The sequence below is a fragment of the Dipodomys ordii genome, unplaced genomic scaffold, assembly GCF_000151885.1.
Source record: "Dipodomys ordii isolate 6190 unplaced genomic scaffold, Dord_2.0 Scaffold116, whole genome shotgun sequence".
Classification (NCBI taxonomy): domain Eukaryota; kingdom Metazoa; phylum Chordata; class Mammalia; order Rodentia; family Heteromyidae; genus Dipodomys; species Dipodomys ordii.
Window position 1 is genome coordinate 1,389,137 of NW_012267332.1, and position 26,701 is coordinate 1,415,837.

General features: G+C 38.3%; 2 protein-coding genes across 7 annotated transcripts in view; one reads left to right on the forward strand and one right to left on the reverse strand.

Moving 5' to 3' along the window:
• The window catches only part of LOC105995190 (lysophosphatidic acid receptor 6-like), a 79,495-nt gene extending 56,588 nt beyond the window's left edge, over positions 1-22,907 (reverse strand). For 3 of the 6 annotated variants that reach the window (XM_013028893.1, XM_013028890.1, XM_013028887.1), the window contains exon 1: positions 22,825-22,899. The gene's annotated coding sequence lies outside the window, so the exon portion shown is untranslated. Of the gene's footprint in view, positions 1-1,689; positions 1,727-22,824 lie in introns of all 6 variants that reach the window. The other 3 variants (XM_013028888.1, XM_013028889.1, XM_013028891.1) reach the window with 3 other exon arrangements.
• The window catches only part of Cysltr1 (cysteinyl leukotriene receptor 1), a 31,584-nt gene continuing 27,746 nt past the window's right edge, over positions 22,864-26,701 (forward strand). Inside the window, exon 1 of the mRNA XM_013028885.1 lies at positions 22,864-22,948. The gene's annotated coding sequence lies outside the window, so the exon portion shown is untranslated. The remainder of the gene's footprint in view (positions 22,949-26,701) is intronic.

The window sequence follows — 26,701 nt, forward strand, 5'->3', positions numbered from 1 at the left end:
TCTGAGGATCGCGGTTCAAAGCCAGCCCGGGCAGGAGAGACCGTGAGACTCCTATCTCCAATAAACCACCTGAAAAACCGGAAGTGGCGCTGTAGCTCAAGTGGTAGAGCGCTCGCCTTGAGCTGAAGAGCTGAGGGACAGCACCCAGGTCCAGAGTTCAGGCCCCACGACCGACAAAAAAAAATGAACTGGTAGGGGCTAGCAATGTGGCTTAGTGGTAGAGTGCTTGTCTATGGTGCCTGAAGCCCTAGGTTTGATTCCTCAGTTCCACATAAACAAAAAAAATAAATAAAATTAATAAAATTAAAACAAAAAAATTAATGAACTGGTAAACAACCATGTTCATTGTGACACTATTCATCATAGCCAAGTTATGGAAACAGCCCAGATGCCCCTTAATGGATAAATGGATCAAGAAAATGTGGTATACACACAATGGAATTTTATTCATCCATTAGGATGATATTGTACCATTCATAAAGAAATCGAAAGACTTGGAAAAATTTATGTTAAATGAAGTAAGTCAGGCCCAGAGAGACAAAGGATCCATGTTTTCTCTTATATGTAAAAGCTAGAATTAGCTTATAAACATATAAGTAAATACATTGGGTGATATGCAAGTATATACAAATGCATTAATTGAAATATGGTAGATTCAAGGGAGAACTCAAATAGTGTAATTCCTTAGAACAGCAAAATCAAAGTTCAGTAAAGTAAAACGCCAGGAAGCAGGTGCTCAAAAGGGTGGGGTGGGGTCAAGGGGAAAAGGGTAGGTGAATGAAGAGGGGGAGAATACAGTCAAGAAGATTGTATTCATAAATTGCTTTGTTAAATGGCAACTCATTTGTACAATTACTTAAAGATAATAATAAAAATATATGTACTGGTGAAGTAATGTGGTAAGTGAAAAAACAACTAGGAAAATAACTGTACAGTATGCTATTTTCCAAAAAAAACCCACAATTACCTGTGTGTTTATGTTCAGAAAGACAAATGTTAACAGTGGTAATATTTGATTATGGAGATCACAGAGTTTTTATGCTTTTCTGATTGGTTAGATTTCATGAATTTAGCAGTAATTAATTTTCCAACTTAAAAAGAAAATGTTAGCAGGGCACGGTGACTCACACCTATAATCCTAGCTACTCAGGAGACTGAGATCTGAAGATTGCAGTTTGAAGCCAGCCACAGCAGAAAAGTCTATGAGACTCTTATCTCCAAGTAACCACCAGAAAACTTGAAGTGGTACTCTGCCTCAAGTGGCAGAGCACCAGCTTTGAGAAAAAAAAAGCTCAGGGTCAGCATCCGGGTCCTGTGTTCAAGCCCCAGTACTGGCACAGAAAAATGAAGAATCTAGGGGTTATTCCAAACTAAAAAGAAACAAGCTATGAAGACATGAAAAGATATAGAAGAAACTTAAATTCACACTGCTAAATGAAAAAAGACAAGGTGGAAAAGCTATATATGTATGATTCCAGCTATAGAGCTTTGTGGAAAGACAACACTGCACATCTAGCAAAAGATCAGTGGTTACTAGAGGTGGTGGGGAATGGATGAGTAGATGAAACTCAGGTGACTCTCAGAACAATGAAAATACTCTGTATGATACTTAGATGAATGTATTTCATGCATCTCTCCTGACCCATAGAACACACAACACCAAGAGCAAAGTATAAGAAAACTATGGACCTTAGATGATAATGATGTGCTGGCATCAGTTCATCGACTGTAAAAAAAAAAAAGGTGTTACTCAAAAGGAAAGTGTTGACAAGGGGAGCAATTTCAATATCCATGTGGGAAAACTCTATACCTTGCTCTCAATTTTTCTATAAGTTTAAAATTGCTCTTAAATATAAAGACTTGGCCATGCACTGGTGGCTCACACCTGTAATCCTACCTACCCAGGAGGCTGAGATCTGAGAATCCACAGCTCAAAGGCAATCTGGGCAGAAAGTCTGTGAGACTCTTATCTTCAATTAACCACCAGGAAACTGCAAGGGGCTCTGTGGCTCAACGTGGTAGAGTGTAGCTTTAAGCAGAAAAGCTCAGGGACCGAACCCAGGCCCTGAGTTCAAGCCCCACAACCAACAAAAATAAAAAGTTAAAAATAGTAAAAATATAAAATTGTAAAGAGTTGGGGCTGTGTTTTTAGCTCAGTGGAAAAGCAGTTGCCTAGCAATTGCAAGGCCCTGAGTTCAGTCCATAGTTCTGCACATAAATACATACATAAAACACAAATACATAAATAAAATAAACCAAACACCAATGGCTCATACCTATTATCCTAGCTACTCAGGAGGCTGCAATCCAACGATCAGGGTTCAAAGCCAGCAGCTCAGGCAGACAAATTCATGAGAACTGAGGCACAGCTTAAGTACAGAGGGTCATCCATGACTCAAAAAGCCAAGTTATCCAGGTGTCAGTGGCTCACATCTGTAATCCTATCTACCCAGGAGGCTGAGATCTGAGGATTGTGGTTCAAAGCCAGCCTGTCGAGAGCCCTGCAGGGAGTCTCTCTGCATGATAAGCTTGACTATCTCGCTGGAACATCTCTCAAGGCTATTTACAGAATCTGGTCTTTGCATCCTGCCCCAAACAAAGACCAGGTAGCTGCTATTGACCACCTTTTCACATTGCCCTAAGCAAGCATCCTGCAGCTGCTATGCCCAATGAAAAAGCTTCCTTATTCTAAGCATATAAATACCCCTGTGTGAAAAATAAAATTTGGCAGCTTGATCAGAATCCTTGTCTTGCTGTCCTTCTTCGTGTCTCTTGTCCCTTCATTCCTTCTCGCTTAGGTTCATTGCCCTGGTTGAAGTCCTGCGGGTCGGGACACCAGCCCATGCAGGAAAAGCCATGAAACTCTTATCTCCAATAGGCACTATGGCTCAAGTGGTATAGAGCTAGCCTTGAAGAGCTGAGGGCCAGCGCTCAGAGCCAGAGCTCAAGCCACATGACCAACAAAATTTTTTTTAAAAAGTCAAGTGAAAGCAAGAGGCCCAGAGTTCAAGACCCAGTATCAGCACACACACACACACACACACACACACACACACAAACATAAAGAAGCCGGGCACAGGTGACTCACGCCTGTAATCCTAGCTACTCAGGAGGCTGAGATCTGAGGATCATGGTTCAAAGCCAGTCCGGACAGGAAACTCCGTGAGACTCTTATCTCCAATAAACCACCAGAAAAACCGTAAGTGGCTCTGTAGCTCAAGTGGTAGAGCGCTTGCCTTGAGCTGAAGAGCTGAGGGACAGCACTCAGACCCAGAGTTCAAGGCCCACGACTGACAAAAAATAATAAATAAAGAAGAAAAATAAAGGCCTAAAAAGATAGCAATCCCAAATAGATATAGAACAACATTATATAATAATAAAGAATATCATGTACCAAATAGATAGGAAAATATCAAAATGTTATGCTAGGTATTGGTGGCTCATGCCTGTGATCCTAGCTACTCAGGAGGTTTAGATTCAGAGTTCAAGCCCTGGTACTAGGAGAAAAAAGGAATATTTTAACATATGCTATTTGTATATTAGAATCACAAAATTATAGTTCTCTTAAATCATATCACAAGTTCTGAGTGTAAATGGAAAAAGAAAATGAGTACTCTTTCTTGTCAGTTATGGGACTTGAACTTGGGGCCTGGGAACTGTGGGGCTTATTTGTGCTCAAGGCTAGCACTCTACCACTTGAGCCACAGCTCTGCTTCCAGTTTTTTTAGTGGTTAATTGGAAATAAGTGTCTCATGGGGATTGTTCTGCCCAGGCAGGCTTCAAACCACAATCCTCAGATCTCAGCCACCTGAATAGCTAGGATTACAGGTGTTAGCCACCAATGCCTAGATAAAAAGGAGTAGTCTTTAGAGATACCTTTCTTTGCGGGCAAACCAAAGACTTTAGCTTATATTCATTTCATTCTAAAAAATAGAGTCAGAGTAATCATTTCTATTTTCCTAGTAGCATAATGGTTCTTGTCCTCTGATGGTCAAGTCCTTAGGTTAATTTCCATTCTAACATAGTGATGTTAAAATCTAAAATACTATATCCTGTGATCTAATTGCAACTAGATTTGCAGTGATGAAGTTCTCTGCCTCCTCAAGGTTACTGTGATGAGCTCTCGAGGCTTGCTAAGTCCTTCCCATACCAGTAGGTTAAGAGAAAAATTTAATGCATAGTAGAAATCAGTCATATTTTGATCCGCACTATCTTTTCTTTTCGGTGGTGCTACTGGAATTTTATCTCCAGACCTTATACTTGCTAGGCAAGCACTCTACCACTTGAGCCACTCCTCTAACTCTTTTTTTGCACTGGTTATTTTCTTTTAGATATATCTCAATTCCTGACCAGACATGCACTTGGACCTTAATCTGCCTAATTTTTTTTTTTGTCGGTCGTGGGGCTTGAACTCTGGGCCTGGGTGCTGTCCCTCAGCTCTTCAGCTCAAGGCGAGCGCTCTACCACTTGAGCTACAGCGCCACTTCCGGTTTTTCTGGTGGTTTATTGGAGATAGGAGTCTCACGGTCTCTCCTTCCTGGGCTGAATCTGCCTGATTTTTATCTTCCCATCATAGACGAGATAATAAGCACATACCGCTTCTTCTGTTGCAGTGGAGCTCCAAAGACTTTTCTACCTGGGCTGGCCTGGAATTGTGGCCCTATTGATCACAATTCCGTTGTAGCTAGGATAACAAAGATGAGACAGTGAGCTCAGGTATGGGTTGAGAAAAGGTCTTGTGACCTTTTCATCCCAGGCTGGCTTCAAACTTCATTCATTGTATTCTCAGCCTCCACAGTTGCTAGGATTACAACCAGAAGCAACCAGTATGTGGCCTAACTTTGTGTGTGTGTGTGTGTGTGTGTGTGTGTGTGTGTGTGTGTGTGTGTTTAGATTTCTGTAAAGAAGTGGCAGTGACACACACTGCCTGATTAATTAGTGCATCACTGAAGGATTTATCAAAATAAGTTTGTCAAAGTTGACATGCTGTGTGAGGAATGCTAGTCTGAAGTAAAGTAATAAGTCATATCCTACTCCTGACTTGCATTGGGAAAATCCTATTTCTTTCTGGGAATTCTTTTCCCATCCTAGGGCTTGAACTCAGGGCCTGGGTGATGTCCCTGAGCTTCTTTGTGCTCAAGACTAGTGCTCTACCACTTGATCCATAGCAACACTTCCGGTGTTTTCTGAGTAGTTTATTAGAGTCTCCCTGATGTTCCTGTCTGAACCAAGATCCTCAGATCTGTTTTCTGAGCCACTGGCGCCCCACTGGATTTTTTTTGTCGGTTGTGGAGCTTGAACTCTGGGCCTAGGTGCTCTCCCTCAGCTCTTCAGCTCAGGCAAGCACGCTACCACTTGAGCCACAGCACCACTTCCGGTCTTCTGGTGGTTTCTTGGATATAAGAGTCTCACAGACTTTCCTGCCCGGGCTGGCTTTGAACCACAATCCTCAGATCTCAGTCTCCTAAGTAGCTAGGATTACAGGTGTGAGCCACCGGCGCCCGGCCCCCACTGGATTTTTTAATCAATGAAATAATTGAGCTAGATGCCAATGGCTCACTCCTGTAATCCTAGCTACTCAGGAGGATAAAATCTGAGAACTTCATTTCTAAGGGAGCCCAAGCTGGAAAGTCTGTGAGATGCTTATCTCCAATTAACCACCAAAAAAGCCAGAAGTGGAGCTGTGGCTCAAATGGAAGAGTACTGGCCTTGAGCACAAAAGTTCAGAGGCAGCATCCAGATCCTGATTTCAAGCCCTATAACTGACAGAATAAAAAAACAAAACACCATCCATCTAGGAGTTACTGTCATTTCCTAAAAGAAAACACAGGTTAATACTGGAAATACAGATAATACGTTATATCCAAATTTTCAGTATATGTAACTGTATTTACTTTGCTTCTTTAATGGAAACTTTTGCATTTGGGGATGTTGTAGTAGAGGCAACATCTGTCATAACTTGTTTAGTGTGAAATTACACATGAGAAGAAATAAAACCAGGACTTCAGGACACAAGGATTTCCATTCTGCTTGCTAAGTTCTGCTCTCAGACACTTTCTTTAGAGTGAATTTGGTCAGAAAGGAGGATGAGCACCTAAGGAAAGGAGAATGGGGAACAAGAGTCACAGAAAGATGGAGGTTCCAGAAAATTAAAGTCATACATCACAGAAGTGCTTCCCCCATAACTGGAATAACAGGTAGACACCGTCTCTCTCAGCCATTGGTTGAGATGGAGTTTCATGAATATTTATGCTTAGGTTAGTCTTGAACTATGATCCTCCAATCTTTGTCTCCCAAATACCTATGATTACAGGCTTGAACCACTGTACCCAGCATGAGTGTGTTTCCTACATGCTAATAAAACACTGATTTTTTTAATCATAAAAATCAAAAGACATTAGCTAATTTTCTGTGATTAACTTCCTAAGTTTTATTCTCTGGTGCCCCTTGAGGATCTTGTCCTTCATTCAAGTCTGCATAGACTCCTACTTTATTTCCAGAATACATTCAATGAGTGTTATTGTCAAAACTGAAGAATTGTTAGAAGTTTAAACTTGATCACACTTACCTAAGCACGTTTTATCACCATAAAATATTACAGAAATCTTGACCCTTGTGGGTGATTGTTAGGGAAAGAATTCACTGTAACTTATCAAAATTTTGCACAACTCTGTGTAACCCAAAACAAAATCCCTCTGCACCAAAGTAAGTCTGTGAATATAACTAAGCCAGTCTTCATCCTTCTTTGTTCTATTGTTCCAATATATCATGTACAAGTGGGGTTTTGGTAAAATATAAAACTATACTGTTGAGTTTTAGACACTAACATGGTATTGAGCATTTAATAGCTTTGTTTATTTAAGGTTAACACACTAAGAACTTATTACATGCCAAACAGAGTGGGAGGCAGTGAAACCCTATTTCCTACCCTCAGGTTCAGAGTCTAAGGGAGAAGAAAGACAATAATACTAGGAATTGAAACAGTAAGTTCTACAGTGAATAATACAAAGATTTCCTTTTCATGGCATAACATAAAAATTCCCCTCTCTGCCTTTTCAAACCTTTTGGTTAGAAGAATGGAGAAAAAGGTAAGTAGGAACAGAGTAAGACCCAACCAAAATTGGAGAAGAGGAATTACGATGGAGGAAAGGAGATGCTACTAAACTGTTGAATGATTCAATGTGAACCAGAACCCTCCCCTACTACAAAAAACAAATCCACAGGCCAAAAGAAGCAAGGAATATGGGCCTAATGAGAAGATATTACCTTAGGAATCAGACCACCCAAGGTTAAAATCAGTTTCTGTCCAGAAAAACAGTGATTTAATCAGCAGAACAGTAAAAGGGTGAGATTAAACAATGAGGAAATTGGCGGAGAATCAAGAGAGATGAGAGGAGGGTAGACAGAGATGTAAGAGAACTTCATTTGTAAAATAAGTCAGAACTGTTTTCAGATTCCCTAAAATAGATTCCTTTGCACTTACCTCAGTAGTCAGCAATGCTGATAAATGGTGTGCTAAACTTTCTATCTTCTCATTTTTCCAGGAATGTAGGAGAGTTATCTATTCCTTTTATGGGACTACTAGCTGGTTCAGTAGACAAATAATACTGTGAGAATATTGGTAACTAGATTGCTTTCCTGATCCTACAGTCTCTTCAAAATCAGGAACATGTTTTCTTGAATGTCTAACTTTTGTTATACATGTAACTTTTTGTTTCATATCTATTACGTGCTACACTGAGGATTTTCACAATATTTAGAATATTTCAGTGTAGAATTATATAATACTACCAATGATAAAAATTTTACATATGCCATGAACGTGAGAATTCTTTCTATACATGCCTACCACATATAGCTTTCAAATCTGCCATAAGAAGCACAATTTTCCAGGTGCTGGTGGCTAATACATGTTATCCTATCTTCTCAGGCAGCTGAGATCTGAGGATTGCAGTTCAAAGCCAGCCCAGGCAGGAAGGTTCATGAGACTCTTATCTCCAATTAACCACCAAAAAGCTGGAGGTACAGCTGTGACTTAAGTGGTAGAGCATGAACCTTGAACAAAAAAGCTCAAGGGCAGTGCCCAGACCCTTGAATTTAAGCCCCAAAATGGGAGGGGAGGGAAGGGAAGGGAGGAAAGAGGGAGGAGGAGGAGGAAGAGGAAGAGAAGGAAGAAAAGGAAGAGGAAGAGCTCAATTCAGTAATCCTTAAAACTGCCAAATGTTTGTAGATATTCTTGTTAGAAAGTTTTTTCTGTTGTATATTCCAATTTTCTGTCACTTTCATCCTGTTAATTTCATATTCCCTTTCAGAAGCTAGAATTACTGCTTTTACTCTGCAGTGGATTCAACCTTCTTGGTTCACCTTGTTCATTTCTCTTCCTTGACAATGAGGAAAGTTTTAGTTTTAGACCAGGCCCCACTGACTACACAAAGTTCAGCTTGCCAACCTATACATACAATAAAGATAATTACAATGATGTGAGTAATGAGGGATGAAGTAATTGAGAATAGCTAGTTATCTTGGCACTCATGAGTCTGGGAAAGGAAGATCTTAGGTTCAATCCCAACTTGGGCGATGTAGCCAGTTCAAAACCAACCTGGGCTACATACTGAGACCGTGTCTCAGTAAAAAGATGGATTCAGACATCCCCCCTTTAATAAGGAAATGGAAAGACTTGGAAAAATCATATTAAGTAAAGTAAGCCAGGCCCAAAGAAACATAGGCTCTATGGTTTCCCTCATTTGCAATAATTAGTATAAGTCTAAGTGCTGACAGAGAATCATAATAGCTCAAGAGCTATGAACATATGACCATACAAAATGATGCTAATTGAAATGAATGCCAAGACATGGAAACAACAGGTCTTTTTTTTAATTGTCAACCTTGATGTGGCCAATGTACTTTATCTAGTTCTTTCTTCTTATTTTATTTCATTCTTCTTTTTCTATTGGTTTATCCCTGGCAATCTCTGTCTTTGATTCAGGTACCCTCTATCTTGTATATGCGTTTATCTGATTGAGGGAAGGAAGGGAGGGAAATAACAAAATGCTGAAAGAAGTATAAAAGATGACTCATTGCAACAATGATACAGTACACTACCTTGGAAATGAACTTTACAACTTTGGGGGGGCGGAATGGGAGAGAGAAGGTATAGTGGGAGAACAACAATGGAGTGGGTAATAATGTTCAGTGAGAAATATACCTTACTCATGTAAATGTACCCCCTCTGTATAGCATCTTTACAATAAAATAAAATTTGAAAAAAGATGGATTCAGTGTCTAAATATTTCTGAAAAAATATGAACCCATAGCAAAAAGGTTACTCATGAAAATGTAATACTACATGTTATTAGCCAATCTCTAGGTTGGTTCAACACAATGGAAAATATTAGAAACAAAGGAAGCTTCCAATGGGATTAGCCTACAAAATTAATCTAACAAGGTGAATTTGGCACACTTTGTTTTTCTTTGCTCCCCATTAATCACTTATCAATTACAATCACATTACTTCACTCTTTGTAATAATTCTCTGATTATATAATAATTTGCTCATGATCCATTTGACTCTATTAGAATTTTATTCACTCATTCATTTAGTGCTAGCATTCTACCACTTGAGCCTCATTTCCACTCTAGCTTTTTGATAGTTAATTGGAGATAAGAGTCTCACAGACTTTCCTGCCTGTGCTGGCTTTGAACTGTGATCCTTAGATCTCAGCCTTCAGAGTAGCTAGTATTACAGGCATGAGTCACTGGCATTGGTTTTTGTTTTTTAAAAATTATAGTTTTTTATTATTTTACTGACATTTTGAGATAGAAATAGAACAATTTTAAAAGGCAATGGATTTTAAAATTATTCTATTCATCTTATACTTTTATTCAAAAATATTTAAAATTTCAACATTTAAAGTTAATAAATCAAAATATCTTTTATCTATGTAGAGTATACTTTAAATTATAATCTAATCAATATAACATGAAAGTAACATAGGTTTACATTTAAGTTTGTGTTACTAGAAATTTTCTTTTAAATAAATTAATTTTCACATTTCTTTTTTCTCTTTTATGTGCTTATGGAGAATTAAAGCCATGAAGTAATCAACAATTACAGATGATCTTTCAATATTTCACATGCATTTGCACATTGTATTTTATTTTTTAATTTTATTTTATTGTAAAGATGCTGTACCGAGGGGTTACAGATACATGAGTAAGGTAATGAGTACATTTCTTGTTGAACATTGTTACCCTCTCTTTTGTTTTTCTCCTACTACCCCTTCCTCTCCCACCCCTTCCAAGTTGTAAAGTTCATTTCCAAAATAGTGTCTTATGAATATCATTGTTGCAATGGGTCATCCTGTGTCCTTGTTTCAGCATTTTGTTATTCCCCTTCCCTCCCCAAATTAGATAAATGTATATACAAGATGCAGGGTACCAAAATCAAGTACAGTGACAACAGGGGATATACCATAGGAGAAAGAACACACAAAAGAAACAAAAAAAAATCACATAATACATTAAAAACAACAACAACAAAGAAAAACCTCTTGTGCCCATGTCTTGGGGTTCATTTTGCTTACCATCATCTTATAGGGTCACATGTACTTAGATTTTGAGCTTTACTGCTCATCTGATAAGATTATTCTAGAGTGGCTTACTTCACTTAATATGATTTTTCCCTAACAAATGGGGCGATGTCATTCTTTCTGATGGAAGCATAGAATTCCATTGTGTAATTGTGTGTGTGTGTGTGTGTGTGTGTGTGTGTGTGTGTGTGTGTGTGTGTGTGTCACATTTTCTTGGGCATCTGGGTTGGTTCCATATCTTAGCTATGCTAAATAATGCTGCAATAAACATAGTTGTGCTGGTAGCTTTAGTATGGCCTTGTTTATGGTCATTTGGGTAAATACCCAGAAGTAGGATTGCTGGGTTATAGGGGAGTTGTATGTGAAGTCTTTTGAGGAACTTCCATACTACTTTCCAGAATGGTTGAACAAGTTTATAGTCCCACCAACAGTGCAGAGTAGCATTCCCTTTTGGCCACATCCCCTCCAGCATGTTGTTATTATGTGTTTTTGATTATAGCCATTCTATCTGGGATGAGGTGGAATCTCAATGTTGGTTTGATTTGCATTTCTTTTATGGCCAGAAAAGTTGAGCATTTCTTCATGTGTCTATTGGCCATTCTTATTTCCTCTTCAGAGAAGTCTCTCTAAGTCTTTAGCCCACTTATTAATGGGGTTGTTGCTTCTTTGAGGATTTGTTTTTGGGAATTTAATTTTTTGTTTTAAGTATATGTTAGATATGAGTACCTTGTCGGTTGTATGTACATTATATTTTAAATGGATGAGAATAACATACATCTTAGAAGTATTAAGTGCAAATGAATATTTAGATAAACAGTATTATACACATATACAATGCAGCATTAAATCTCTAATGAGAATAACTTGCACTAACTGAAGTTAATGACTGCATTTATTGTTAGTGTTTTCCAATAAAATGTGAAAATTACTCTTGAACCATATAATTAATCAAAATTATTGATTAAGAGGGGGAAACTGGGAGATAGGGAAGTGGGTAACATCCAAAAAGAACTGTACCCTTTACCTGACTTATGTAACAGTAACTCCTCTGAACATCACCTTTATAAAAACAATACAAAATTAAAAATTAATTAAAGTGATTGAGAAGACATTTTTATCATCACATGTATAAAGACAGCATTGAAAGTAATGTTCTTTTTTTTAAGAGCCATGCATTGTATACACTTTTTTAAATTAGGAGTATAGTGAAAGTAATGTTCTAATAAGTATTTATTGATGAAAGAGGGCCAGAAAGAGGATCTGGGTGCCTGACTAGGAGAAAATGTAAAAGGAAGAAAACATCTCTACTTAAAAGAGGTCAGGAAAAGGTCATTTCACTTTCCTCAGACCTAGCTGTATGAGACTAACAAGTTATGAGTTAATGTCACACACTTGGAAGACAAACTGTTAGTCCTGTAACACATTCATGGGTGAAAGATACATACAGCCCCTTTTCTTATCACAAGTGAGAAGGTGCAGAAAGCCTATTTGAGGCATTCTGTAACAATTAGGCAATATGAAGTGCTTATTTATATAGAATGTATCAGCACTTCCTGCTTGAAACCGGAAGAGAAGGACTGACAGTTATAAACCCAAAATGAATACAGTGAGGAGGTCTTCTCAGTTCAGGAAAAAAGATACTCTAACAGCTACCATTTTGACTACTGTTGACTACAGTACATTTGTGAGTTTAGATTACATTGGACTCAAGACAGCTTAGTGATTGAATAGTTATCAGATTCAAGAATGCCTTTTATGTAGAAATCAAAGTGGGCTTTAGAGCCATTTCAGAGGAAGGAAATGCCCATAATATCTTGGTGCAAAAGATACAGCTCATGGGCTGGGATGTAGCTCAGTGGCAAAGCGCTTGCCTAGCAAGTGCAGGGTCCTGGATCAATCCCCAACACCAAAAAAGAAAAGACAAAAAAAAATGATACAGCTCAACTTTCCCTGAAGAGAGCATTCCATAACCAACAGTAAACTGACAGTAAATAATCATCTCCAAAGTATATAATATATTCCCATTTTCAAAGTAAAACTCCAAGAGTTCCACACATTCTGTCTAGTCTCCCAATAAAGACAAATGACAAAAAAGAAAGAGAGGAGATTTTTAGATGTTTTTTGTTGTAAAAATACTGTACAGAGAGGTTACAGTTACATGAGCAAGGTAATGAGTACATTTCCTATCAAGCATTGTAACCTCCTCCTTTGTTTTTCCCCTACCATCCCTTACCTCCCACCTCCACAACTACACTCCCCCTACCCCCAGAGGAGATTTTTTAACATGCAGAGGAAGACAGTTCAATATATCTTCAGCCATTTTGGGGGGGGGGTTGTTTTAATATCTTTATTGTTAAGGTGATGAACACAGGGGTTACAGTTGCATAAGTAAGGTAATAAGTATATTTATTTTTAAACACTGTTAATCCTTCCCACATTTTCTCCTACTTACACCTCCCCACTTCCTTCCCCCCACCAAGTTGTAAAATTCATGTATAGTGTCTAATGAATATCATTGTTGCATTAGTTCATCCTTCGTCCTGCTGTTTCTGTGATTCCCTTTCCCTTCTACAGATCAGATAAACTTATACACAAGACAAAGGGTACAGAAAACTAAAACACAAAAACATAGAAATAACTGCATACAGGATATAATAAGAACCTCTTGTTACCTTCCAATTCTTGGAGTTCATTTTGACACACTTCATTATATATGGTCCTATGCACTTAGTGATTGGGCTATTGTAATCCCCTGCTAAGAATATCATAGACATATTCTAGTTATTACAAATGAGGGAAACCATGAAACCTATATTAGTTTGGCCCTGGCTTGCTTCGCTTCATATAATTAGCTGCTAGGGAGAAGCAATCAATCACTTATAAAGGAAAACCAATCAGAATAACTATTGATTTCTCAGCAGAGACCATGAAAGTAAGAAGTGACTGGAATGAGTATGCCATGCACTAAAAACAATCAATTATCAATCAACAATAGTGCACCCAGATAACTTGTTAATAGCCAAGGAACAAATAAAACCTTCTACAGCAAGGAAAAATTGAAACAATATATTTCCACCAAACTAGAATTACAGAAAATACTCAAAGACATTCTACACATAGAAAACCAACAAGAACACAATATTGGCAGAGAAACAATCCCCTAAACAGAGAACCAGGTAATTATAGTAAGAAAGATCTTCAGCCACTTTTTGAGTACAAACATGAGCTTTATAGTTTTATAGACAAAGGACTCAGGGTATAGAGAGAGGGGTATGCATAATTATTAAGCAATTTTGGTCAAACTATTGGTTGCCCATTATTATTTCATCCTTATTTTGGAAGTGGTGATGGAGAAGCTGTCTCTGTAGTCTGCTGGTCAGGATAAAAAAGTCATTATTGTGTGGTAAGTAACCTGTCCTGAGGAAGCTTCATTGTACTTTATTGGTAGTTTTGATCCCCATAAAGGGATAGTCAATCAGTGATAAAAACCTGTCCTTCCCAGCTTCCAAGTTGGTTTCAAAGTGACTGCAAAGAGAAGTGCTTAAAGCAGAGACACATACAAAATAGAGGTAAAGATAGCAAGCTCTGGTCCTGCTTTCAGTTAACTCATAGGCCTAGCACATGAAGCTTTTAAGTATTTCTTACGAAAGTACTGTGACAAAAGTTATTTGGCACAAAAAATAAAATAAAATAAAAATAAAAATAAATAAAATAAATAAATAAAATGCAGAGAAAAAAAAGTTATTTGGTTAACAGTGAAAAACAGGAAAAAGTGATTCAAGGTCTATATTAAGAGATGTAACTAAAGAGTTCAGTTTGAGTATTCCAGATTAACCTTCACTCTTCATTTTATCAAGTGTCATATATTTTCCTTTATTCTTGATGCTATGCTTTCCATGAGGAATAATAATAATAATAACCAATAACTAATTATTGCACACACACACACACACACGCAATTTCACCCACATTTTTCATGGATGGGAAATTAACAGGGACAACTTCTTGAAAACCCAAGTCAATCTGTAAACTAACAAAGTAAATCTGAGAGTGTTCTACAGAGGTAAGCTCCAAATCAGAAAGGATGAAACTAAATAAGATGAACCCTTAGTTCCACAAGCATATTTATTATATTTCTAGGGATACAGCTAAGGCATCTTATCTTTTGTGTTCTCTGAAGTTCAAGATAAAATTATGCTAGTTTGTTTTAGTCAAAATGAAAGCCTCAACTGAACAGTCTAGGCCCCAACCCAACTTTGGTGAGAGATCTCTGAACAGAGCAGGAATTTAAGTATTTATTAGGAGATAATATTAAAGAAAAGAATTTCTACAGGGCACCAGTGGAAAAGTTCTTAATGCTCCAAACCCAAAATTGTTCTTTGGGACAGGCTTGTAACTTTAAAATATGAACAACACTGAGAGAACAAGAACCATAATGCAAATGAAAATGAAATTACATTTACTACAAACATAATTTGTGCCAAGAACTATTACATTTAAACCTTAGAACAGCCATGTAAGACAATGCAATTACTAAACACATTTAACAAAACAGAAATCTGAGGAACCAAGATGTTTGATAAGTTGTCTAAAATGCTAACTAGTAAATGGTGAAACAAAGATTCAGCCCAGACCTAATTCCAATGTTTAAGCTATTAACTAGCCACTTAAACATACAATCTCTCAGAATGTACTTGTTCTCGCTACTCTCTAACCCCTCCATGTAGCAAGTGCAAAAAAGGGGAAAGCAATGAGGAGTTATTGAAAACATGTGCTTGATCTACTTAAACATTTTTGTCTAAGGTTACATCTGTTTGCATTTTTTGAAAGCCAGAAAGGTGAAGCTAGGTTAAAGACTGGGCCCCAAAGTCAAATATTTAAATTAATTTCCCTTCTTGACTAGAGAATTTGCTGGTCCCAGATGAAATAAATAGGCCAAATATGACGTCTGAACAAGTCCCTGGGGGATTTCCCCTGTTAGTAGGAAATAATAATGAAATGGTTGTTTTTATACAGCTATTTACAATTCACAGGCACTTTCACATGCATTCGCTTACTTTCATTCCCATTGAAGTGACATAGTGAATATGATTATCCCTTTAGTCTTATTCATTGCAAATGGGAAAATATAAGTGACTTTCTCTGTCTCGGGTCATGCCAAAAGTGATTGAGCCACACTAAACCTGGCCCTTGAGACTCCAATTTTGAGCCAAATAAATGTGCTTGTGTCATTTTCAGAGAGACCCTGAAGCTGAAGTAGTTTTACAAATAGTACTTCAGTAATCCCTAAGCCTCATTTTGAACCAATCCCCCTTTCTCTCTCTCTCTCTCTCTCTCTCTCTCTCTCTCTCTCTCTCTCTCTCTCACACACACACACACACACACACACACACGTATACATACACACACATGCATGGATACACACACCACAAAGTAAATATATTACAAATACATCTGACAGATCCTGATGTGGTCATCAACTATGTTGCAGATCTAAAAGTAAATCTTTGCAACTAGTTCTTCATGACAAAATACCCTGCCCTGGGAGTACAACACTACATGATCCCCAATTATGTCAAAGTTACTTTCACTTAAAACAAGCCATGTAATAGTTTGGATGAAAGAAGGACACTGGGCAGGAGGATGGAAAATGAGATAATGAAATAACTTTTATCTGTAAAATATTTATAAAACTATTTTTTAATTTTTATTATTAAGGTGATTTACAGAGGGATTGGTTACATAAGTCAGGTAAAGCATACATTTCCTTTTGGACAATGTCACTCCTTCCCTTGCTGTCCGAGTTTTTCTCTCCTGTCCCCACCCACAAGTTATATAGTTCATTTTCAACATAGTGTCTAGTGAGTACCACTGCTGCATTTGTCCACCATTTGTCCCTCCATTTCTGTGCCCTCCTTACCCTCCCAAAAATAGATTAAAATAACAAACAAGACAAAAAGAAAAGAAAAACAACAACAAAGAAAAAACCTCCTATTTCCATTTCCTGGAGTGCACTTTGATATTATTTTATATGATCAGAGGTACATAGACATTGCACCTTTGTGTTCCTCCCCTATATAAAGCTCTCTCTTGACTCGTTTTGTTTGCTTTCTAAATTCTGTGAAATAGGCAGAGTTGATATTGCTATCATCCTTTTATTTACTAAGAGCACTACATCTTAGAATGATGGAATAACTTATCTAAGGAAGACAAAAGAAATCATCTTGAGAGGCCTCTCTGTAGCGTGAGAGGATTGGGTAGTACTACAGCTCATTTGCAGCCTAATTTTCTTGAGAGTTACAGAGAAGCACGTGGATGCTCTCAGTGCCACTCTTCAGCTCCAGCATTCTAGGACTCTAGACTTCATCTGGAGTTGCAAGGAAAGCTGAAACTGAGTCCAGGCTCTATGCATACCTACTAAGCCTGCCTGATGAGTATGAGTGTGAAATGGAATCAGCAATCCCAACATCCCCGTTTGTGTCCTTCATGAACCCTCTTGCCAAGAGTTTAGCACCATCATTTCCTCAAACTCCTCATTGTATAAATCAGGATATGCTTTTCACATCCACACATATTGGATGCCATCTCCTATAAAAGACAGTCCTTGGGCCACTTCTCTTAAGTGGATCTGAATTTAAAAGCATTTGAAGGAGCCGGGCGCTGGTGGCTCACGCCTGTAATCCTAGCTACTCAGGAGGCTGAGATCTGAGGATCGCGGTTCAAAGCCAGCCCAGGCAGGAGAGACCGTGAGACTCCTATCTCCAATAAACCACCAGAAAACCGGAAGTGGCGCTGTAGCTCAAGTGGTAGAGCACTCGCCTTGAGCTGAAGAGCTGAAGGACAGCGCCCAGGCTCAGAGTTCAAGCCCCATGACCGACAAAAAAAAAAAAAAGCATTTGAAGGGAAGACTCTCACTGAGAACCAAGCATTCCCAACTATATATACACAATGGAATTCTATGCCTCCATCAGAAAGAATGACATTGCCCCATTTGTTAGGAAATGGAAAGACTTGGAAACAATTTTATTAAGTGAAGTAAGCCATGCCCAAAAAAACATAGGTCCCATGGTTTCCCTTATTTGTAATAACCAATGTATGTCTGAGACAAGCAGAAAAGGTCAGATAAGATGTTAGGCGAAATGAACCCCAAGATAAAGACATAGTGTTTTTTTCTTTCTCACTATTGTTTCTAACGTGTTTATAAGGTGATTTTTGCTTTATATGTCCCTCCCCCACGGTATAACCCCTGTTTTCACTGTATTTGATGTTGTTATAATTTGAGGAGGGGAAGGGAAAAAACAAATTGTTTAAATAGGGATACAGGTGGACCCATTGCAAGAATGAGATGTACAAGAAGCTATGTCAAAAAACGAACGTTACAACTTTGGTGGGGGGGAGTGTGGGAGTGTAGTCTTGGTGATGGGCAGGAATGGTAGGGGAAAAACAAAGGAGGAGGCAACAATGTTTGATAAGAAATGTACTCGTCACCTTGCTTATGTAATTGTAACCCCTCTGTATGGTATTTTCACAATACAAAAACGTATTTAAATAAAGAAAAGGAGGGAAGGAGAAAAGGGAAAGGAAGAAGAGGAGGAAGAAAGAGAAAAGAAGAAAGAAGAGGAGAAGGAAAAAGAAGAGGTAAGGAGAAAAGGAGGAGGAACAAGAGGAGAGGAAGTAGAGGAGGGAAGGAGAAAAGGAAAATAAAGAGGAAGAGGAAAGGAGAAGGGAAGGAGACAAAGGAGAGAAAGAGAGGAGAAGGAAGAGGAGGAAGAGGAGAAGGAAGAAGAGGAGGGAAGGAGAAAAGGAAAAGAGGGGAAGAAGAGGAGGAAAGAAGGGAAGGAGACAAAGGAGAGGAAGAGAGGAGAAGGAAGAGGACGGAAGAAGAAAAGGAGGAGGAAGAGAGAAGAAACGCAGAAGAAAAAGGAGAAGAGAAGGGAAGGAGAAAAGGAAAAGGAAGAAGAGGGAAGGAGGAGAGAAGGAGAAAAATAAGGAAGTGAAGGAGAAAGGGGAAGGAGGAGGAGGAGAAGGGAAGAAGGAGGAAGAGGAGAAAAAACAAGAAGGAGGAAGAGGAAGAGAAGGATGGAAGGAGAGGAGGAAGAGGGGGAGAATGACACAGAGATGGACCCAAATTGCAGCTCAATTGCTGAAATCCCTGAATATTCAAATCCATGTTTATTTCCCAAGGACTCCCCCCAAGCTTTCTCTGAGTGCTTGTTCTGTTCATAGGTAAGCTGCCAGCATGCGTGCCCTCCACTGGAAAGCTCACCAGGAGCTCAGTGGTCAGCACCTTTCAGTAACAGCATCAAATTATATCACGAAGAGAATGGCTAGGTCTCTGAGCCAACAAGTGGAGATCAGCCCTGAGCCTGTGCTAGCTGCCCATCAACATGGCAGAGAGATGCAAACATCCATTGATAAACTCAACTCTCTATTCCTCATTCCCAAGACCGCCTTGCTTCCAGAAAACCACTACATTGTGCCATTCTGTCTATTAATGTCCTAAAACAGATACTAGCTTTCCTTTTTCCTTGAACACTTAATATAATTTACCCAAAGAGTGTTCCAAAAAAAAAGGCATTCCCAACTAATGGTGGCAAGTTTCTGAGTAGTAAATTTGAGAAGCTGCAGACTTAGATGCTCCTAAAATAACTCTGTGATAAACTGCTCACTGTTCAAAACAATAAATACTCATTATCAGACTTATGTAATAGTAACCCTTGTGTATATCACCTTTACAATATTTTTTAAAAAATAGACTAATCACCTAGTTATAGCAGAACTTTCACTATGAATTTGTGGCACAGTGATTACTCATTTTCTCACACATTTTCCTTGAAAAAAATCTGAACTTGACATACTTGTGGGTGATCCCTCTAGTTTAAAAAAATCTCTCTCACTGTCTGTCTTTGCCTAATTCCTCCACTAATAGTACTCTCTTGGAGCAAAAGGTGAAGTGAGAGCAAGTCCAACCAATCCAAGTTCCTGAGTTTGGAGAGTATTAGCAAGTTTCCAAACTCACACATCCAAGAGACTCCCTTTCACCCCAACTATCAAATGATCCACAAAACCAGCCCACTTCCCTACTTGCACTCAAAGCAAACAATGAGCAGGAGGAAGTAAAGCTTGACTTTATCACGATTAATGCACTATTACATATAACTTTTTTATATCCTTATGCTTATTTTTTCCTTCAATCCTATCAGGGAAGAAAAGTAAGAACTATACAAATCCAAGCAAAGAGGTTCCCTCATTCCATGCTAAACAAGTCTTCCTTGTCTTCACCCCCACTAAAATATTCAAAACTCACACATAAAGTTACAAACACTTGTAAGAGTGAACTGTGCTCACAGATCTGCACTGAGATAGACATAAATCCATAAGGAATGGAAATCAATCTATGTGCTTTTTATTGGAATCCAAAAAATGTGGTTCTTTCTTAAACTTTGGCATTTCATTATATGACACTGTGTTAGTGACATCCTCAACTATTGTTCCTAGGCACCTGAAATGTAGCTAGACTGATCAGATGACAGAATGTTTTAGTTTATCAACTTACATTTAAGTGTAAATAACCATAAATGTTTAATGGCTACCACACTGGATAGGACAAAAACATATGGAGTATTGGCTAAGGAGTTCTGTACCATCTCTCCTGGTGCTCTGTACTATTCTATTTTACAATATTCATTCAAACTTACCCACTCTAATTCAGTTCCAGAAATGATAACCTAAGGTTGTTTTTATACCCACAAGGGAAGTCCTGGGATAGTAACAGGAAAATTGATGAGGGCCATATTTCTATAGCCAGACTAACCTTTTTTTTCATTCTCTCAAGGTTTCTGGAACCATGACTCTCCCACCCAGTCTGAGTGTGTGTGTGCATGCACAAATGCATACGTGTGTGGGTGTGTGTAAAACTATACTATGACTACAGTAATATCCATCTTCTCAAAGTACCATTAGTTTGACTTATGAAACAATATCATTGCTGAAGAAACAGGTATTGTTCCTCTTTCACTCAGATCTGTTTATCTTTCTCATCTATAATATGAGAAAAAGTGAATCGGAATTATTACAAACCGAATAAAGGGAGGTACAATGATAAATCAGACATATTATTCCCTCAGGAATCAACTTTAATATAAGATCTAAATAAGATAATTGTCAAGTCCCCTTTCAGCTTTGAATCCATGTAAATGCCATAGGAGGTTCTGCAGCTCACAGACACTGTGTGCATAACACATGACTCAAAATTCCTTAACCCTCTTAAGACATACTTCATTAAGGCAGATTCCCCATTTAACTACATGTTATTCCCCTTTTCCTTCCCACTTGTTTATCTAGTCTTTTCCACCCCAAGAAGATAGTAAGAACTGAGTCTGGAAATATGAAAAAGAGTAAGAGTAAAGAGGCATCAGAGAAGTATCAGTTTAGGCACTTCATTCCTTTCTAAACTGAGAAAATCTGAGGATAGGTATGTAATGAAATGGGTGGAGAGGGAAAGAAATGATAGAGAGACAAGAGGATAAGATACAAGAAATATACTGCCAATTATAGCAAATTTGGCCACAAAAATCGATGCAGCTATACAAGGCAAAACCCTATCATTCCCATTACCCAGTAACAGAGAATTAACTAAGGAAGAAAACAAGTATGGGAGCACACAGATGCACCAAAGGGCTCTTCCTCTCTGCCACATCTACAGTGGTGCTATCTTGAACCTCAAGGATCTTAGCCCCTTTCTTATGCTTTAGTACCAAAGAATGAATTACTAGTTCACTACAACTTGACCTGGTTGTAGCATTTTATACTTGATGGCAAGTGACAGTTTGCCCTCTGACTTACTTATAAGCTTTCCTGTATATCTGTAGGGATCCAAACTCAGTTGAAATAATGATTAAAATATCAGTTGAAATAATGATTAAAATATCTTTCAGGGTAGGATTAAAATCTGGTCTTGAATCCAAATGTTATCTCTCCACTTTAACATGGTTGGATGGAATTCTGCTCCCCCAAACCATCTACCACTACAGCCAAGGATTCTGTGGGAGGAGATAAAAATTCCAGGGGACTTAAAACTCGGGCCCCCATCTGTTAATTTTGGTACCTAAAAGGGCAAAACTTGAGTAAATGACTTTTCCCCACTATTTTTCATACTGTTTTCCTGCAGGCCAGAAAATTATTCCTGGACTTGCATTTGACAAGTCTATCAATTAGTTATTAGCTATGAAGGCAAAGTGCTAAAATGAATATGTTTACCTGTCCTCATAATACAATTCATGATGATGCCTGTAATCAACCTACATCATGATCTTAACCTCTTGGTTTGTGACATCAAGGTCTGACCTAAAACACATATCAGATTAAGATTCCCCTATTCTCCAAAGTAGGCTGAACACCCCACAGCCCTGAGTCCTCTGTGGCAACCAAAGGCCAAGAACATTTATCTGGTCCCCAGATCCTTAACATGGTATACCACTAACAGCAAGTTTAATCATTCCAGAACTTCTCAGTAGGGTAAAAATCGCAACACTTTTAATTCAATAAAAGAAACATACTATTGTGAAGATTTGGAGAAACATAGCTCAAACTATGTGGCACTAATTACTTGGGGCATAAGACATCAGGAAGGGTGTGTTTGCTTTTTGAATGTGAACAGAGCCACAAGTGACAGAAAGAAGGAGAGAGGGAGTGCGGAGGAGAAGGGCAGAAGGAAGTGGAAGAAAGATGAAATTCTTGCTGAAGACCAAGTTAAACATAATGCCACTTACATTAGCATATACTGGAAGGATTATCTTTCCCCGCCTACAAATAGTCTAATCACCCTCCAGTCATAAAAATCAGAGAGAACTAAGCCAAACAGCATACGCTCCTCCCTACTTTCCATCTTACATCAGCTGCATGATTTCCTGAAGATTCTATTGCTGCAGCTAGGGATAAAAGCTCATTTGTACATACAAACTGCCAAATCTCCCGTTTCTATTCTTCCTCCCTCTCTTCCCCTCCCCCACTTTACAATAGCAAAGCCAAACACTGGCTTTATAAACAGTTTAAGATCTAATCAGAAAGAGGAAGAAGAATCAGTATATATTGGCTAGCAAATGTACACTGCCCTGCCCTTTCCCCTCTTGAAAATAGCAGCAACCCAACTTGGCAAAATAGCTTGCCTAAAGAGCAGGTACTCTATGAATGGAGTGCCTTTTTAGACCCTTTCCTGGTATCCAGATTTACTTACTCTGCAGCTCTCTATCGTGGGTTAGCTCTTCAAGGGACTGGTAAATTGTATCTGCTGAAGACTTGGAGCTTGCTTCAGAGAGCAAATGCAAAAGGACCTGAACTGCGAACCTGGAAGACAGCAGGTAAGGAGATTTGAGTATACTAATACCCCAAATAATGGTAAAAATAGTGGTAAAATTCAACCAATAGATTTTTACGCAATCCCCCAGAGTTTAAGGGATCACTAATCTGTAGTGCCTGTTTTCAATTAGGCTGTTGAAATGAATCTGTTCTGCTTTATTTCTCACCCAGAGATTTGCTAATCTAACCAGCCTGTCAACAAGTATCACTCACTGCTTCTGCTTGGGAGCTCAATGTAGCAAAATATGGAGGGGACACGCCCCAAACTTCTGGCATTTTTGCAATGAAGCCAGATGTGTGCAGTTTGTTTTAGAATCTTATCTTAAGTGCATAATTCAGTTTCTTGAATGTAGTAGCAGATTCCTTCAGTACAGAAAGAAAGTGAACAATGACTGTGGAAGGTAAATCAGTGAAGAGAGACTTGGAACTTTCATTATCCCACTCGAATCTCTCAATATCCAACAATTTAGACAGGGTAAGTATTACTGGCTCTGGTTGATCAGGAGGAAAGAGACTCACAAAGGTTAAGAAATTTTCTTGAAATATGCTGCCACAGTTAGAAATAAGTGAATTCTCCCTTGGGATTACCAAAAGGAAGCCCTCCCGACTATAAATGAATATAAGAAATAAAGAAAAATATAATTATAGGAATAAGAAATTTTTATGACTGATTTTGTAGTTTACATATATGTCAAATAGAACAGGTTAACACAGAGCCCAAAATTCAGACATTTAAATCAGTATCTTTGGCCAGGAGCATTTTTTTCCAATGTAAGGTAAAGAAGTTGTTTCAAGGGTAAACAAATGGGCTGATGAGCTGTCTCTGTAAATTCAGTGGCCCTGTCTTTCAATATTCTCAAGTTGTTTTGAAACCTAAAACTCAAAAAAAGGTCCTAACACCATACATTTGTCAGATTTGTCAAAATATAACAGACTTATTTGTATACAATTTTAAATATAAGAATATTTATCATTCCACAAATTATAAAATATAATGAACTGCATTATATTTTATATTGGTGAAATTGATGCCCTTTCTTTTTTGCTTTTATTCTTTAGAGCTTACATATACTTGAAATGTATCAAATCTATTGCAACAAGTCTTAATAATTTGAAAACATTTTCATTAGCCAAGTGCCAGTAGCTCATGTCTGTAATCCTAGCTATTCAGGAGGCTGAGATCTGAAGAACAAAGTTTGAAGCCAACTTGGGCAGGAAACTCCTCCAATGAACCACTAAAAGCTGGAAATGGGACTATGGCCCAAGTGTACTAGCCTTGAGCAAAAAAAGCTCAGGGACAGGGCCCAGGCCCTGAATTCAAACTCTAGTACCAGCACAATTTTTTTTATTATTTTACTGTTAATAGACCATTTAGAACTCAAAGCTACTTACATTAGACAGTAAATATTTACATCTGTCTCCTTAACAAAACTATACTACTCAGTTTACCTATATATTGACTATATCAGCTAATCAGGTCCTGCAAATAACTCAAGTCAGCTTAAAGGCTAGGCTCTGATGGCTCACGCCTATAATCCTAGCTACTCAGGAGGCTGAGCTGAGGATTGTGGTTCTCTGTCAGGAAAAAGTCCGTGAGATGTTTATCTCCAATTAACCACCAGAAAACAGGAAGTTGAGCTGTGGCTGAAAGTGTTAGTGCATTAGCCTTGGGTGAAAAAGTTCAGGGTCTGTTGTCAGGCCCTGGGTTCAAGCCCCACAACCAACAAAAAAGGAGCCTGCCAGTATGCCAGAGCCAAATTGTGCATTAAGTAAAGTTTGTAGGTTGAGATGAGGATGAATCTAACAGGGAACAGTATCTTCCAACTCCAGAATCAGCAATTGTCACTTTCCATTAACTTTTTCTTCTTACTTTAATAAAAATGTTGATGGATTTATGAACTATTTATCTGAGATAAAAGCAAGCTTTTTCCATGATACAGAAAATGATAAATTTTGCATCTGCAGTATCACTGGCTGATAATAAAGGATCCGACTGGGCAAGCACTGATTCCTAAATTACAATCAACTTTATGAACTTGACAGTATGAATGGTAACCATCATAATCTCCCAATTTACATAACTTTGTATGGACTTCTACTTTGATCCATTTTGTTGTTTCTCATGTTCCTATTAAAATATTTGGATTTGCTGTAATCCAATTGAACAAGTGTTACATATGCTCAGCTCAACCTGTGACACAAAATAAAGTGAGACATAGTCCCTGCCATTAGGTAACTTACAGTATTAGTGGAGCTAGAAACTTACAGATTATAAAAAATATGAGACAGTAAACCAGTATCATTTTTGTAAAAGGCAAATGAATTTGGTGAAGGAAGACAGGCCTAAAAGAATATTTAGGACTTAGGGTCATACTGAGCCAACTGTCATGCCCATAGTAAATGGCCAACTCCATTATTCTAGTTCAATGCTAGCCACAGAAATGATGTAAAAAAAATTGTATCAGGACTGTGCTGAACACCTGCCTGTTATGCCAAGGAGACTTATCTGCCTGAAGTAAATGAGTGAAGCTGGAGAATAATTGACACATTTGTCAAGCCCAGATTGTTAAACAATGAATTCCAGGTAATTTCTAGAGGAAAGTCAACAAATTTTAACTAAGTAAAGGCCTAATGGAAAAGCATTTTGAGCAAATGAATCTCATAGAATTCCATCAGCTTCACTACATTTGGTGAAAACTGATGCTAAAGAGACATCTTAAGAGGCAGGCGAAATGAGACTCTAGGTTAGGTTGGTGACAGTAGGATGGAATGCAGAGGAACTCATGAAACATTTAAAAGGAAGAATAAATTGAAGTTGCTGAGTGATTAGATGCAGGTATCCCCAAACAGAAAGAACTCAGAAATGCCTCCAAAATTTTAAACCTATTTGGACAGTGGTGTAATTACTATTGATTTAAAAAATGGTATCTTGGGGATGTAAATGGGTTGTAGGAACTTTTGAGTTGTGATTTTCACTTATTGAGTTTGAGGTGACCACAAGAATTCAAGGAGAAAATGCCTAATAGTTAATTAGAAAATAATGGCAATGAATGTAAATGGTGGGGCAAGAGATGAAGATCAAAGTTAAATCTGGAGTATGTTCTGGGCAGGGCCATAAAAATGAAAATTTGTTTAGTGTAAACATATCAAAGAGATGGTAAAAATCTGAATTAGTGTCTACATTGTCAGGCAAAGAAAGTAGAAAGTCTATAGAAATAAGATCCACAAACAGCTGGGCGCTGATGGCTCAAAGCTATAATCCTAGCTACTCAGGAGGCTGAGATCTGAGGCTTGCAGTTCGAAGTCAGCTGGGGCAGGAAAGTCCATGAGACTCTTATCTCCAATTAACCACCAGAAAACTTGAAGTGCAGCACCCATGGCTCAAGTAGTAGAGCACTAGCCTTAAGCCATAAAGCTCAGGAACAGCCTTTGGCCTTGAGTTCAAGCTGCCAAACCAGCACAAGACAAAATAAGACACAAAAAACCCACAAACATATAATAATTACTCTCCTCCAAAACTATCATGAATCTTGTGGGATAGTAACACGTTATTTGTGTGGGTGTGGGGGGGGGTGCACACATGTGTGCTCGTGCTGGTCCTGGAACTTGAACTCAGAGCCTGGGTGTGGTCCCTTATCTTTTTTGCTCAAGACCAATGCTCAACCACTTGAACCATACATCCACACTTGACTTTTTGCTAGTTAAATGGAGATTAGAATCTCATGGACATTCCTGTCTGAGCTAAATTTGAACCA